Consider the following 19,243-nt stretch of genomic DNA (forward strand, 5'->3'; position numbering starts at 1 on the left):
CATATTGTACTGCGTGTCAAAACACAGGCCAGGGGAAGCAGTGAAAGCGTGTTTAGATAAACACCACAACAACAGGAGAAACACTGGAGGAAGGTGAGAGGCCCTGCTATGGCGCCGGCAATATTCTTTCAAAGATGCATGCCATCCACAAGATAAAAATACAGACCATCTCAATACTTATACTCTGAAATGGAAAATATTTCATTTACAGTTTTCCACAATTGTTTACACACGTTTGCCGAATCTTTGGCCCATTTTCACGAAACTCTAAACACAAAACTCTACAAATCTCTAGCAAAAGCAAACCCTGCATTCAAAACTGTTTTATCGCTTTCCATAATGTATTTTTTTGCATCAAAATGACACACACGTCATATGAATAGATCTCTCTACCAACCAACAACACACTGATGTGCTCAACACAAAACACTACTATGAATATCCCAGCAGTAGGTTTATGATGTGCTCAACACAAAACACTACTATGAATATCCCAGCAGTAGGTTTATGATGTGCTCAACACAAAACACTACTATGAATATCCCAGCAGTAGGTTTATGATGTGCTCAACACAAAACACTACTATGAATATCCCAGCAGTAGGTTTATGATGTATTCAACACAAAACACTACTATGAATATCCCAGCAGTAGGTTTATGATGTGCTCAACACAAAACACTACTATGAATATCCCAGCAGTAGGTTTATGATGTGCTCAACACAAAACACTACTATGAATATCCCAGCAGTAGGTTTATGATGTGCTCAACACTACTATGAATATCCCAGCAGTAGGTTTATGATGTGCTCAACACTACTATGAATATCCCAGCAGTAGGTTTATGATGTGCTCAACACTACTATGAATATCCCAGCAGTAGGTTTATGATGTGCTCAACACAAAACACTACTATGAATATCCCAGCAGTATGTTTATGATGTGCTCAACACAAAACACTACTATGAATATCCCAGCAGTAGGTTTATGATGTGCTCAACACAAAACACTACTATGAATATCCGAGCAGTAGGTTTATGATGTGCTCAACACAAAACACTACTATGAATATCCCAGCAGTAGGTTTATGATGTGCTCAACACAAAACACTACTATGAATATCCCAGCAGTAGGTTTATGATGTGCTCAACACAAAACACTACTATGAATATCCCAGCAGTAGGTTTATGATGTGCTCAACACAAAACACTACTATGAATATCCCAGCAGTAGGTTTATGATGTGCTCAACACAAAACACTACAATGAATATCCCAGCAGTAGGTTTATGATGTGCTCAACACAAAACACTACAATGAATATCCCAGCAGTAGGTTTATGATGTGCTCAACACAAAACACTACTATGAATATCCCAGCAGTAGGTTTATGATGTGCTCAACACAAAACACTACTATGAATATCCCAGCAGTAGGTTTATGATGTGCTCAACACCTACTATGAATATCCCAGCAGCAGGTTTATGATGTGCTCAACACAAACTACTATGAATATCCCAGCAGTAGGTTTATGATGTGCTCAACACAAAACACTACTATGAATATCCCAGCAGTAGGTTTATGATGTGCTCAACACAAAACACTACTATGAATATCCCAGCAGTAGGTTTATGATGTGCTCAACACAAAACACTACTATGAATATCCCAGCAGTAGGTTTATGATGTGCTCAACACAAAACACTACTATGAATATCCCAGCAGTAGGTTTATGATGTGCTCAACCAACACTACTATGAATATCCCAGCAGTAGGTTTATGATGTGCTCAACACAAAACCTACTATGAATATCCCAGCAGTATGTTTATGATGTGCTCAACACTACTATGAATATCCCAGCAGTAGGTTTATGATGTGCTCAACACAAAACACTACTATGAATATCCCAGCAGTAGGTTTATGATGTGCTCAACACAAAACACTACATGAATATCCCAGCAGTAGGTTTATGATGTGCTCAACACAAAACACTACTATGAATATCCCAGCAGTAGGTTTATGATGTGCTCAACACAAAACACTACTATGAATATCCCAGCAGTAGGTTTATGATGTGCTCAACACTACTATGAATATCCCAGCAGTAGGTTTATGATGTGCTCAACACTACTATGAATATCCCAGCAGTAGGTTTATGATGTGCTCAACACAAAACACTACTATGAATATCCCAGCAGTATGTTTATGATGTGCTCAACACAAAACACTACTATGAATATCCCAGCAGTAGGTTTATGATGTGCTCAACACAAAACACTACTATGAATATCCCAGCAGTAGGTTTATGATGTGCTCAACACAAAACACTACTATGAATATCCCAGCAGTAGGTTTATGATGTGCTCAACACAAAACACTACTATGAATATCCCAGCAGTAGGTTTATGATGTGCTCAACACAAAACACTACTATGAATATCCCAGCAGTAGGTTTATGATGTGCTCAACACAAAACACTACTATGAATATCCCAGCAGTAGGTTTATGATGTGCTCAACACAAAACACTACAATGAATATCCCAGCAGTAGGTTTATGATGTGCTCAACACAAAACACTACTATGAATATCCCAGCAGTAGGTTTATGATGTGCTCAACACAAAACACTACTATGAATATCCCAGCAGTAGGTTTATGATGTGCTCAACACTACTATGAATATCCCAGCAGCAGGTTTATGATGTGCTCAACACTACTATGAATATCCCAGCAGTAGGTTTATGATGTGCTCAACACAAAACACTACTATGAATATCCCAGCAGTAGGTTTATGATGTGCTCAACACAAAACACTACTATGAATATCCCAGCAGTAGGTTTATGATGTGCTCAACACAAAACACTACTATGAATATCCCAGCAGTAGGTTTATGATGTGCTCAACACAAAACACTACTATGAATATCCCAGCAGTAGGTTTATGATGTGCTCAACACAAAACACTACTATGAATATCCCAGCAGTAGGTTTATGATGTGCTCAACACAAAACACTACTATGAATATCCCAGCAGTAGGTTTATGATGTGCTCAACACAAAACACTACAATGAATATCCCAGCAGTAGGTTTATGATGTGCTCAACACAAAACACTACTATGAATATCCCAGCAGTAGGTTTATGATGTGCTCAACACAAAACACTACAATGAATATCCCTGCAGTAGGTTTATGATGTGCTCAACACAAAACACTACTATGAATATCCCAGCAGTAGGTGTATGATGTGCTCAACACTACTATGAATATCCCAGCAGTAGGTTTATGATGTGCTCAACACCACTACTATGAATATCCCAGCAGTAGGTTTATGATGTGCTCAACACTACTATGAATATCCCAGCAGTAGGTTTATGATGTGCTCAACACAAAACACTGCTATGAATATCCCAGCAGTAGGTTTATGATGTGCTCAACACAAAGCACTACTATGAATATCCCAGCAGTACGTTTATGATGTGCTCAACACAAAACACTACTATGAATATCCCAGCAGTAGGTTTATGATCTGCTCAACACAAAACACTACTATGAATATCCCAGCAGTAGGTTTATGATGTGCTCAACACAAAACACTACTATGAATATCCCAGCAGTAGGTTTATGACGTGCTCAACACAAAACACTACTATGAATATCCCAGCAGTAGGTTTATGATGTGCTCAACACAAAACACTACTATGAATATCCCAGCAGTAGGTGTATGATGTGTTCAACACCCTACTATGAATATCCCAGCAGTAGGTTTATGATGTGCTCAACACTACTATGAATATCCCAGCAGTAGGTTTATGATGTGCTCAACACTACTATGAATATCCCAGCAGTAGGTTTATGATGTGCTCAACACAAAACACTACTATGAATATCCCAGCAGTAGGTTTATGATGTGCTCAACACAAAGCACTACTATGAATATCCCAGCAGTAGGTTTATGATGTGCTCAACACAAAACACTACTATGAATATCCCAGCAGTAGGTTTATGATCTGCTCAACACAAAACACTACTATGATTATCCCAGCAGTAGGTTTATGATGTGCTCAACACAAAACACTACTATGAATATCCCAGCAGTAGGTTTATGACGTGCTCAACACAAAACACTACTATGAATATCCCAGCAGTAGGTTTATGATGTGCTCAACACAAACTACTATGAATATCCCAGCAGTAGGTTTATGATGTGCTCAACACCCTACTATGAATATCCCAGCAGTAGGTTTATGATGTGCTCAACACCCTACTATGAATATCCCAGCAGTAGGTTTATGATGTGCTCAACACACTACTATGAATATCCCAGCAGTAGGTTTATGATGTGCTCAACACACTACTATGAATATCCCAGCAGTAGGTTTATGATGTGCTCAACACAAAACACTACTATGAATATCCCAGCAGTATGTTTATGATGTGCTCAACACAAAACACTACTATGAATATCCCAGCAGTAGGTTTATGATGTGCTCAACACAAAACACTACTATGAATATCCCAGCAGTAGGTTTATGATGTGCTCAACACAAAACACTACTATGAAAATCCCAGCAGTAGGTTTATGATGTGCTCAACACAAAACACTACTATGAATATCCCAGCAGTAGGTTTATGATGTGCTCAACACAAACCACTACTATGAATATCCCAGCAGTAGGTTTATGATGTGCTCAACACAAAACACTACTATGAATATCCCAGCAGTAGGTTTATGATGTGCTCAACACAAAACACTACTATGAATATCCCAGCAGTAGGTTTATGATGTGCTCAACACAAAACACTACTATGAATATCCCAGCAGTAGGTTTATGATGTGCACAACACAAAACACTACTATGAATATCCCAGCTTTAGGTTTATGATGTGCTCAACACCCTACTATGAATATCCCAGCAGTAGGTTTATGATGTGCTCAACACTACTATGAATATCCCAGCAGTAGGTTTATGATGTGCTCAACACCTACTATGAATATCCCAGCAGAATGTTTATGATGTGCTCAACACCCTACTATGAATATCCCAGCAGTAGGTTTATGATGTGCTCAACACAAAACACTACTATGAATATCCCAGCAGTAGGTTTATGATGTGCTCAACACAAAACACTACTATGAATATCCCAGCAGTAGGTTTATGATGTGCTCAACACAAAACACTACAATAAATATCCCAGCAGTAGGTTTATGATGTGCTCAACACAAAACACTACTATGAATATCCCAGCAGTAGGTTTATGATGTGCTCAACACAAAACACTACTATGAATATCCCAGCAGTAGGTTTATGATGTGCTCAACACTACTATGAATATCCCAGCAGTAGGTTTATGATGTGCTCAACACAAAACACTACTATGAATATCCCAGCAGTAGGTTTATAATGTGCTCAACACAAAACACTACTATGAATATCCCAGCAGTAGGTTTATGACGTGCTCAACACAAAACACTACTATGAATATCCCAGCAGTAGGTTTATGATGTGCTCAACACAAAACACTACTATGAATATCCCAGCAGTAGGTGTATGATGTGCTCAACACTACTATGAATATCCCAGCAGTAGGTTTATGATGTGCTCAACACTACTATGAATATCCCAGCAGTAGGTTTATGATGTGCTCAACACTACTATGAATATCCCAGCAGTAGGTTTATGATGTGCTCAACACAAAACACTACTATGAATATCCCAGCAGTAGGTTTATGATGTGCTCAACACAAAACACTACTATGAATATCCCAGCAGTAGGTTTATGATGTGCTCAACACAAAACACTACTATGAATATCCCAGCAGTAGGTTTATGATCTGCTCAACACAAAACACTACTATGATTATCCCAGCAGTAGGTTTATGATGTGCTCAACACAAAACACTACTATGAATATCCCAGCAGTAGGTTTATGACGTGCTCAACACAAAACACTACTATGAATATCCCAGCAGTAGGTTTATGATGTGCTCAACACAAAACACTACTATGAATATCCCAGCAGTAGGTTTATGATGTGCTCAACACAAATACTATGAATATCCCAGCAGTAGGTTTATGATGTGCTCAACACACCTACTATGAATATCCCAGCAGTAGGTTTATGATGTGCTCAACACAAAATACTATGAATATCCCAGCAGTAGGTTTATGATGTGCTCAACACCCTACTATGAATATCCCAGCAGTAGGTTTATGATGTGCTCAACACAAAACACTACTATGAATATCCCAGCAGTAGGTTTATGATGTGCTCAACACAAACCACTACTATGAATATCCCAGCAGTAGGTTTATGATGTGCTCAACACAAAACACTACTATGAATATCCCAGCAGTAGGTTTATGATGTGCTCAACACAAAACACTACTATGAATATCCCAGCAGTAGGTTTATGATGTGCTCAACACAAAACACTACTATGAATATCCCAGCAGTAGGTTTATGATGTGCTCAACACAAAACACTACTATGAATATCCCAGCAGTAGGTTTATGATGTGCTCAACACCTACTATGAATATCCCAGCAGTAGGTTTATGATGTGCTCAACACAAACTACTATGAATATCCCAGCAGTAGGTTTATGATGTGCTCAACACCTACTATGAATATCCCAGCAGAATGTTTATGATGTGCTCAACACCATACTATGAATATCCCAGCAGTAGGTTTATGATGTGCTCAACACAAAACACTACTATGAATATCCCAGCAGTAGGTTTATGATGTGCTCAACACAAAACACTACAATGAATATCCCAGCAGTAGGTTTATGATGTGCTCAACACAAAACACTACTATAAATATCCCAGCAGTAGGTTTATGATGTGCTCAACACAAAACACTACTATGAATATCCCAGCAGTAGGTTTATGATGTGCTCAACACAAAACACTACTATGAATATCCCAGCAGTAAGTTTATGATGTGCTCAACACTACTATGAATATCCCAGCAGCAGGTTTATGATGTGCTCAACACTACTATGAATATCCCAGCAGTAGGTTTATGATGTGCTCAACACAAAACACTACTATGAATATCCCAGCAGTAGGTTTATGATGTGCTCAACACAAAACACTACTATGAATATCCCAGCAGTAGGTTTATGACGTGCTCAACACAAAACACTACTATGAATATCCCAGCAGTAGGTTTATGATGTGCTCAACACAAAACACTACTATGAATATCCCAGCAGTAGGTGTATGATGTGCTCAACACTACTATGAATATCCCAGCAGTAGGTTTATGATGTGCTCAACACCTACTATGAATATCCCAGCAGTAGGTTTATGATGTGCTCAACACTACTATGAATATCCCAGCAGTAGGTTTATGATGTGCTCAACACAAAACACTACTATGAATATCCCAGCAGTAGGTTTATGATGTGCTCAACACAAAGCACTACTATGAATATCCCAGCAGTAGGTTTATGATGTGCTCAACACAAAACACTACTATGAATATCCCAGCAGTAGGTTTATGATCTGCTCAACACAAAACACTACTATGATTATCCCAGCAGTAGGTTTATGATGTGCTCAACACAAAACACTACTATGAATATCCCAGCAGTAGGTTTATGACGTGCTCAACACAAAACACTACTATGAATATCCCAGCAGTAGGTTTATGATGTGCTCAACACAAAACACTACTATGAATATCCCAGCAGTAGGTGTATGATGTGCTCAACACTACTATGAATATCCCAGCAGTAGGTTTATGATGTGCTCAACACTACTATGAATATCCCAGCAGTAGGTTTATGATGTGCTCAACACTACTATGAATATCCCAGCAGTAGGTTTATGATGTGCTCAACACTACTATGAATATCCCAGCAGAAGGTTTATGATGTGCTCAACACTACTATGAATATCCCAGCAGTAGGTTTATGATGTGCTCAACACAAAACACTACTATGAATATCCCAGCAGTATGTTTATGATGTGCTCAACACAAAACACTACTATGAATATCCCAGCAGTAGGTTTATGATGTGCTCAACACAAAACACTACAATGAATATCCCAGCAGTAGGTTTATGATGTGCTCAACACAAAACACTACTATGAAAATCCCAGCAGTAGGTTTATGATGTGCTCAACACAAAACACTACTATGAATATCCCAGCAGTAGGTTTATGATGTGCTCAACACAAACCACTACTATGAATATCCCAGCAGTAGGTTTATGATGTGCTCAACACAAAACACTACTATGAATATCCCAGCAGTAGGTTTATGATGTGCTCAACACAAAACACTACAATGAATATCCCAGCAGTAGGTTTATGATGTGCTCAACACAAAACACTACTATGAATATCCCAGCAGTAGGTTTATGATGTGCTCAACACAAAACACTACTATGAATATCCCAGCAGTAGGTTTATGATGTGCTCAACACTACTATGAATATCCCAGCAGTAGGTTTATGATGTGCTCAACACTACTATGAATATCCCAGCAGTAGGTTTATGATGTGCTCAACACTACTATGAATATCCCAGCAGAATGTTTATGATGTGCTCAACACTACTATGAATATCCCAGCAGTAGGTTTATGATGTGCTCAACACAAAACACTACTATGAATATCCCAGCAGTAGGTTTATGATGTGCTCAACACAAAACACTACAATGAATATCCCAGCAGTAGGTTTATGATGTGCTCAACACAAAACACTACAATGAATATCCCAGCAGTAGGTTTATGATGTGCTCAACACAAAACACTACTATGAATATCCCAGCAGTAGGTTTATGATGTGCTCAACACAAAACACTACTATGAATATCCCAGCAGTAGGTTTATGATGTGCTCAACACTACTATGAATATCCCAGCAGCAGGTTTATGATGTGCTCAACACCTACTATGAATATCCCAGCAGTAGGTTTATGATGTGCTCAACACAAAACACTACTATGAATATCCCAGCAGTAGGTTTATGATGTGCTCAACACAAAACACTACTATGAATATCCCAGCAGTAGGTTTATGATGTGCTCAACACAAAACACTACTATGAATATCCCAGCAGTAGGTTTATGATGTGCTCAACACAAAACACTACTATGAATATCCCAGCAGTAGGTTTATGATGTGCTCAACACAAAACACTACTATGAATATCCCAGCAGTAGGTTTATGATGTGCTCAACACAAAACACTACTATGAATATCCCAGCAGTAGGTTTATGATGTGCTCAACACAAAACACTACTATGAATATCCCAGCAGTAGGTTTATGATGTGCTCAACACAAAACACTACAATGAATATCCCAGGAGTAGGTTCATGATGTGCTCAACACAAAACACTACTATGAATATCCCAGCAGTAGGTTTATGATGTGCTCAACACAAAACACTACTATGAATATCCCAGCAGTAGGTTTATGATGTGCTCAACACAAAACACTACTATGAATATCCCAGCAGTAGGTTTATGATGTGCTCAACACAAAACACTACTATGAATATCCCAGCAGTAGGTTTATGATGTGCTCAACACAAAACACTACTATGAATATCCCAGCAGTAGGTTTATGATGTGCTCAACACAAAACACTACAATGAATATCCCAGCAGTAGGTTTATGATGTGCTCAACACAAAACACTACTATGAATATCCCAGCAGTAGGTTTATGATGTGCTCAACACAAAACACTACTATGAATATCCCAGCAGTAGGTTTATGATGTGCTCAACACAAAACACTACTATGAATATCCCAGCAGTAGGTTTATGATGTGCTCAACACAAAACACTACTATGAATATCCCAGCAGTAGGTTTATGATGTGCTCAACACAAAACACTACTATGAATATCCCAGCAGTAGGTTTATGATGTGCTCAACACAAAACACTACTATGAATATCCCAGCAGTAGGTTTATGATGTGCTCAACACAAAACACTACTATGAATATCCCAGCAGTAGGTTTATGATGTGCTCAACACAAAACACTACTATGAATATCCCAGCAGTAGGTTTATGACGTGCTCAACACAAAACACTACTATGAATATCCCAGCAGTAGGTTTATGATGTGCTCAACACTACACACTATTATGAATATCCCAGCAGTAGGTGTATGATGTGCTCAACACTACTATGAATATCCCAGCAGTAGGTTTATGATGTGCTCAACACAACACTACTATGAATATCCCAGCAGTAGGTTTATGATGTGCTCAACACAAAACCTACTATGAATATCCCAGCAGTAGGTTTATGATGTGCTCAACACAAACACTACTATGAATATCCCAGCAGTAGGTTTATGATGTGCTCAACACAAACTACTATGAATATCCCAGCAGTAGGTTTATGATGTGCTCAACACAAAACACTACTATGAATATCCCAGCAGTAGGTTTATGATGTGCTCAACACAAAACACTACTATGAATATCCCAGCAGTAGGTTTATGATGTGCTCAACACAAAACACTACTATGAATATCCCAGCAGTAGGTTTATGATCTGCTCAACACAAAACACTACTATGAATATCCCAGCAGTAGGTTTATGATGTGCTCAACACAAAACACTACTATGAATATCCCAGCAGTAGGTTTATGACGTGCTCAACACAAAACACTACTATGAATATCCCAGCAGTAGGTTTATGATGTGCTCAACACAAAACACTACTATGAATATCCCAGCAGTAGGTTTATGATGTGCTCAACACAAAACACTACTATGAATATCCCAGCAGTAGGTTTATGATGTGCTCAACACAAAACCTACTATGAATATCCCAGCAGTAGGTTTATGATGTGCTCAACACAAAACCTACTATGAATATCCCAGCAGTAGGTTTATGATGTGCTCAACACCCTACTATGAATATCCCAGCAGAAGGTTTATGATGTGCTCAACACCATACTATGAATATCCCAGCAGTAGGTTTATGATGTGCTCAACACAAAACACTACTATGAATATCCCAGCAGTATGTTTATGATGTGCTCAACACAAAACACTACTATGAATATCCCAGCAGTAGGTTTATGATGTGCTCAACACAAAACACTACAATGAATATCCCAGCAGTAGGTTTATGATGTGCTCAACACAAAACACTACTATGAATATCCCAGCAGTAGGTTTATGATGTGCTCAACACAAAACACTACTATGAATATCCCAGCAGTAGGTTTATGATGTGCTCAACACAAAACACTACTATGAATATCCCAGCAGTAGGTTTATGATGTGCTCAACACAAAACACTACTATGAATATCCCAGCAGTAGGTTTATGATGTGCTCAACACAAAACACTACTATGAATATCCCAGCAGTAGGTTTATGATGTGCTCAACACAAAACACTACTATGAATATCCCAGCAGTAGGTTTATGATGTGCTCAACACAAAACACTACTATGAATATCCCAGCAGTAGGTTTATGATGTGCTCAACACAAACACTACTATGAATATCCCAGCAGTAGGTTTATGATGTGCTCAACACAAAACACTACTATGAATATCCCAGCAGTAGGTTTATGATGTGCTCAACACAAAACACTACTATGAATATCCCAGCAGTAGGTTTATGATGTGCTCAACACAAAACACTACTATGAATATCCCAGCAGTAGGTTTATGATGTGCTCAACACAAAACACTACTATGAATATCCCAGCAGTAGGTTTATGATGTGCTCAACACAAAACACTACTATGAATATCCCAGCAGTAGGTTTATGATGTGCTCAACACAAAACACTACTATGAATATCCCAGCAGTAGGTTTATGATGTGCTCAACACAAAACACTACTATGAATATCCCAGCAGTAGGTTTATGATGTGCTCAACACAAAACACTACTATGAATATCCCAGCAGTAGGTTTATGATGTGCTCAACACAAAACACTACTATGAATATCCCAGCAGTAGGTTTATGATGTGCTCAACACAAAACACTACTATGAATATCCCAGCAGTAGGTTTATGATGTGCTCAACACAAAACACTACAATGAATATCCCAGCAGTAGGTTTATGATGTGCTCAACACAAAACACTACTATGAATATCCCAGCAGTAGGTTTATGATGTGCTCAACACAAAACACTACTATGAATATCCCAGCAGTAGGTTTATGATGTGCTCAACACAAAACACTACTATGAATATCCCAGCAGTAGGTTTATGATGTGCTCAACACAAAACCTACTATGAATATCCCAGCAGTAGGTTTATGATGTGCTCAACACAAAACACTACTATGAATATCCCAGCAGTAGGTTTATGATGTGCTCAACACAAAACACTACTATGAATATCCCAGCAGTAGGTTTATGATGTGCTCAACACAAAACACTACTATGAATATCCCAGCAGTAGGTTTATGATGTGCTCAACACAAAACACTACTATGAATATCCCAGCAGTAGGTTTATGATGTGCTCAACACAAAACACTACTATGAATATCCCAGCAGTAGGTTTATGATGTGCTCAACACAAAACACTACTATGAATATCCCAGCAGTAGGTTTATGATGTGCTCAACACAAAACACTACTATGAATATCCCAGCAGTAGGTTTATGATGTGCTCAACACAAAACACTACTATGAATATCCCAGCAGTAGGTTTATGATGTGCTCAACACAAAACACTACTATGAATATCCCAGCAGTAGGTTTATGATGTGCTCAACACAAAACACTACTATGAATATCCCAGCAGTAGGTTTATGATGTGCTCAACACAAAACACTACTATGAATATCCCAGCAGTAGGTTTATGATGTGCTCAACACAAAACACTACTATGAATATCCCAGCAGTAGGTTTATGATGTGCTCAACACAAAACACTACAATGAATATCCCAGCAGTAGGTTTATGATGTGCTCAACACAAAACACTACTATGAATATCCCAGCAGTAGGTTTATGATGTGCTCAACACAAAACACTACTATGAATATCCCAGCAGTAGGTTTATGATGTGCTCAACACAAAACACTACTATGAATATCCCAGCAGTAGGTTTATGATGTGCTCAACACAAAACACTACTATGAATATCCCAGCAGTAGGTTTATGATGTGCTCAACACAAAACACTACTATGAATATCCCAGCAGTAGGTTTATGATGTGCTCAACACAAAACACTACTATGAATATCCCAGCAGTAGGTTTATGATGTGCTCAACACAAAACACTACTATGAATATCCCAGCAGTAGGTTTATGATGTGCTCAACACAAAACACTACTATGAATATCCCAGCAGTAGGTTTATGATGTGCTCAACACAAAACACTACTATGAATATCCCAGCAGTAGGTTTATGATGTGCTCAACACAAAACACTACTATGAATATCCCAGCAGTAGGTTTATGATGTGCTCAACACAAAACACTACTATGAATATCCCAGCAGTAGGTTTATGATGTGCTCAACACAAAACACTACTATGAATATCCCAGCAGTAGGTTTATGATGTGCTCAACACAAAACACTACTATGAATATCCCAGCAGTAGGTTTATGATGTGCTCAACACAAAACACTACTATGAATATCCCAGCAGTAGGTTTATGATGTGCTCAACACAAAACACTACTATGAATATCCCAGCAGTAGGTTTATGATGTGCTCAACACAAAACACTACTATGAATATCCCAGCAGTAGGTTTATGATGTGCTCAACACAAAACACTACTATGAATATCCCAGCAGTAGGTTTATGATGTGCTCAACACAAAACACTACTATGAATATCCCAGCAGTAGGTTTATGATGTGCTCAACACAAAACACTACTATGAATATCCCAGCAGTAGGTTTATGATGTGCTCAACACAAAACACTACTATGAATATCCCAGCAGTAGGTTTATGATGTGCTCAACACAAAACACTACTATGAATATCCCAGCAGTAGGTTTATGATGTGCTCAACACAAAACACTACTATGAATATCCCAGCAGTAGGTTTATGATGTGCTCAACACAAAACACTACTATGAATATCCCAGCAGTAGGTTTATGATGTGCTCAACACAAAACACTACTATGAATATCCCAGCAGTAGGTTTATGATGTGCTCAACACAAAACACTACTATGAATATCCCAGCAGTAGGTTTATGATGTGCTCAACACAAAACACTACTATGAATATCCCAGCAGTAGGTTTATGATGTGCTCAACACAAAACACTACTATGAATATCCCAGCAGTAGGTTTATGATGTGCTCAACACAAAACACTACTATGAATATCCCAGCAGTAGGTTTATGATGTGCTCAACACAAAACACTACTATGAATATCCCAGCAGTAGGTTTATGATGTGCTCAACACAAAACACTACTATGAATATCCCAGCAGTAGGTTTATGATGTGCTCAACACAAAACACTACTATGAATATCCCAGCAGTAGGTTTATGATGTGCTCAACACAAAACACTACTATGAATATCCCAGCAGTAGGTTTATGATGTGCTCAACACAAAACACTACTATGAATATCCCAGCAGTAGGTTTATGATGTGCTCAACACAAAACACTACTATGAATATCCCAGCAGTAGGTTTATGATGTGCTCAACACAAAACACTACTATGAATATCCCAGCAGTAGGTTTATGATGTGCTCAACACAAAACACTACTATGAATATCCCAGCAGTAGGTTTATGATGTGCTCAACACAAAACACTACTATGAATATCCCAGCAGTAGGTTTATGATGTGCTCAACACAAAACACTACTATGAATATCCCAGCAGTAGGTTTATGATGTGCTCAACACAAAACACTACTATGAATATCCCAGCAGTAGGTTTATGATGTGCTCAACACAAAACACTACTATGAATATCCCAGCAGTAGGTTTATGATGTGCTCAACACAAAACACTACTATGAATATCCCAGCAGTAGGTTTATGATGTGCTCAACACAAAACACTACTATGAATATCCCAGCAGTAGGTTTATGATGTGCTCAACACAAAACACTACTATGAATATCCCAGCAGTAGGTTTATGATGTGCTCAACACAAAACACTACTATGAATATCCCAGCAGTAGGTTTATGATGTGCTCAACACAAAACACTACTATGAATATCCCAGCAGTAGGTTTATGATGTGCTCAACACAAAACACTACAATGAATATCCCAGCAGTAGGTTTATGATGTGCTCAACACAAAACACTACAATGAATATCCCAGCAGTAGGTTTATGATGTGCTCAACACAAAACACTACTATGAATATCCCAGCAGTAGGTTTATGATGTGCTCAACACAAAACACTACTATGAATATCCCAGCAGTAGGTTTATGATGTGCTCAACACAAAACACTACTATGAATATCCCAGCAGTAGGTTTATGATGTGCTCAACACAAAACACTACTATGAATATCCCAGCAGTAGGTTTATGATGTGCTCAACACAAAACACTACTATGAATATCCCAGCAGTAGGTTTATGATGTGCTCAACACAAAACACTACTATGAATATCCCAGCAGTAGGTTTATGATGTGCTCAACACAAAACACTACTATGAATATCCCAGCAGTAGGTTTATGATGTGCTCAACACAAAACACTACTATGAATATCCCAGCAGTAGGTTTATGATGTGCTCAACACAAAACACTACTATGAATATCCCAGCAGTAGGTTTATGATGTGCTCAACACAAAACACTACTATGAATATCCCAGCAGTAGGTTTATGATGTGCTCAACACAAAACACTACTATGAATATCCCAGCAGTAGGTTTATGATGTGCTCAACACAAAACACTACTATGAATATCCCAGCAGTAGGTTTATGATGTGCTCAACACAAAACACTACTATGAATATCCCAGCAGTAGGTTTATGATGTGCTCAACACAAAACACTACTATGAATATCCCAGCAGTAGGTTTATCATGTGCTCAACACAAAACACTACTATGAATATCCCAGCAGTAGGTTTATGATGTGCTCAACACAAAACACTACTATGAATATCCCAGCAGTAGGTTTATGATGTGCTCAACACAAAACACTACTATGAATATCCCAGCAGTAGGTTTATGATGTGCTCAACACAAAACACTACTATGAATATCCCAGCAGTAGGTTTATGATGTGCTCAACACAAAACACTACTATGAATATCCCAGCAGTAGGTTTATGATGTGCTCAACACAAAACACTACTATGAATATCCCAGCAGTAGGTTTATGATGTGCTCAACACAAAACACTACTATGAATATCCCAGCAGTAGGTTTATGATGTGCTCAACACAAAACACTACTATGAATATCCCAGCAGTAGGTTTATGATGTGCTCAACACAAAACACTACAATGAATATCCCAGCAGTAGGTTTATGATGTGCTCAACACAAAACACTACTATGAATATCCCAGCAGTAGGTTTATGATGTGCTCAACACAAAACACTACTATGAATATCCCAGCAGTAGGTTTATGATGTGCTCAACACAAAACACTACTATGAATATCCCAGCAGTAGGTTTATGATGTGCTCAACACAAAACACTACTATGAATATCCCAGCAGTAGGTTTATGATGTGCTCAACACAAAACACTACAATGAATATCCCAGCAGTAGGTTTATGATGTGCTCAACACAAAACACTACAATGAATATCCCAGCAGTAGGTTTATGATGTGCTCAACACAAAACACTACTATGAATATCCCAGCAGTAGGTTTATGATGTGCTCAACACAAAACACTACTATGAATATCCCAGCAGTAAGTTTATGATGTGCTCAACACTACTATGAATATCCCAGCAGCAGGTTTATGATGTGCTCAACACTACTATGAATATCCCAGCAGTAGGTTTATGATGTGCTCAACACAAAACACTACTATGAATATCCCAGCAGTAGGTTTATGATGTGCTCAACACAAAACACTACTATGAATATCCCAGCAGTAGGTTTATGATGTGCTCAACACAAAACACTACAATGAATATCCCAGCAGTAGGTTTATGATGTGCTCAACACAAAACACTACTATGAATATCCCAGCAGTAGGTTTATGATGTGCTCAACACAAAACACTACTATGAATATCCCAGCAGTAGGTTTATGATGTGCTCAACACAAAACACTACTATGAATATCCCAGCAGTAGGTTTATGATGTGCTCAACACAAAACACTACAATGAATATCCCAGCAGTAGGTTTATGATGTGCTCAACACAAAACACTACAATGAATATCCCAGCAGTAGGTTTATGATGTGCTCAACACAAAACACTACAATGAATATCCCAGCAGTAGGTTTATGATGTGCTCAACACAAAACACTACTATGAATATCCCAGCAGTAGGTTTATGATGTGCTCAACACAAAACACTACTATGAATATCCCAGCAGTAGGTTTATGATGTGCTCAACACAAAACACTACTATGAATATCCCAGCAGTAGGTTTATGATGTGCTCAACACAAAACACTACTATGAATATCCCAGCAGTAGGTTTATGATGTGTTCAACACAAAACACTACAATGAATATCCCAGCAGTAGGTTTATGATGTGCTCAACACAAAACACTACTATGAATATCCCAGCAGTAGGTTTATGATGTGCTCAACACAAAACACTACTATGAATATCCCAGCAGTAGGTTTATGATGTGCTCAACACAAAACACTACTATGAATATCCCAGCAGTAGGTTTATGATGTGCTCAACACAAAACACTACTATGAATATCCCAGCAGAAGGTTTATGATGTGCTCAACACAAAACACTACAATGAATATCCCAGCAGTAGGTTTATGATGTGCTCAACACAAAACACTACTATGAACATCCCAGCAGTAGGTTTATGATGTGCTCAACACAAAACACTACTATGAATATCCCAGCAGTAGGTTTATGATGTGCTCAACACAAAACACTACTATGAATATCCCAGCAGTAGGTTTTTTATGTGCTCAACACAAAACACTATTATGAATATCCCAGCAGTAGGTTTATGATGTGCTCAACACAAAACACTACTATGAATATCCCAGCAGTAGGTTTATGATGTGCTCAACACAAAACACTACTATGAATATCCCAGCAGTAGGTTTATGATGTGCTCAACACAAAACACTACTATGAATATCCCAGCAGTAGGTTTATGATGTGCTCAACACAAAACACTACAATGAATATCCCAGCAGTAGGTTTATGATGTGCTCAACACAAAACACTACTATGAATATCCCAGCAGTAGGTTTATGATGTGCTCAACACAAAACACTACTATGAATATCCCAGCAGTAGGTTTATGATGTGCTCAACACAAAACACTACTATGAATATCCCAGCAGTAGGTTTATGATGTGCTCAACACAAAACACTACTATGAATATCCCAGCAGTAGGTTTATGATGTGCTCAACACAAAACACTACTATGAATATCCCAGCAGTAGGTTTATGCCTTTTGCATCATCAGTGTTACACTGTAGGTGGTTGTAAAATATTGTTACAGTAATGTATACCTACTCAAATACACAGGTTAAATAAAAAATATATACATAAATAAACACACAAATGCAATACAGTAACAAAAACATTGTAATTTATGTCCAAAATGCAGTATTTATGAACACTTGTGTTTTGTATGTAACAATTTCCATACCCAACAGGAGAAAACCAGGAAAAACATTCAGTAAGATAAAGGGTTTTCTGTACAAAAATAAAAAATTAAAGTGGCTCATTCTTTCAAAATTCTAAAGACAAAAACATGCAAAATGTAAGAAAAAAGACATTAGGCTGCATCCTGCTGTAATGTCTGCTTCAAACTCACACCCTCAAACACGTAGATCCCCTGAACACAGCTCACTCTCCAGATCCCAATCACCTGAACTCTGATCACCTGTATGTCATTATCACACACTATTTAGTTCAGTTCTTTGCACCCCATCACTGTGAGGTATTGTTTGTTTTGTGACACACGGCTTGCAGAGCCCTGTGGTTCACGTGATCGGCTCCTCCTGTGTATGATACTTTTGCCTGCCTCACTAACGACACATTTTTCCTATTCCCTGCCTGTACTTTAGCCTATCGGATTTCCTGTTATCTACCTATTGCCTGATCTCCCGGACTACGTTACTAGCCTTTTCCCTGCCTGTACTGTTGCCCTTTTGGACCCCCTGTGTATGACCTTCTGCCTGCCCATGGACCCAGCT

Source organism: Salmo salar, chromosome ssa02, assembly GCF_905237065.1.
Source record: "Salmo salar chromosome ssa02, Ssal_v3.1, whole genome shotgun sequence".
NCBI lineage: Eukaryota > Metazoa > Chordata > Actinopteri > Salmoniformes > Salmonidae > Salmo > Salmo salar.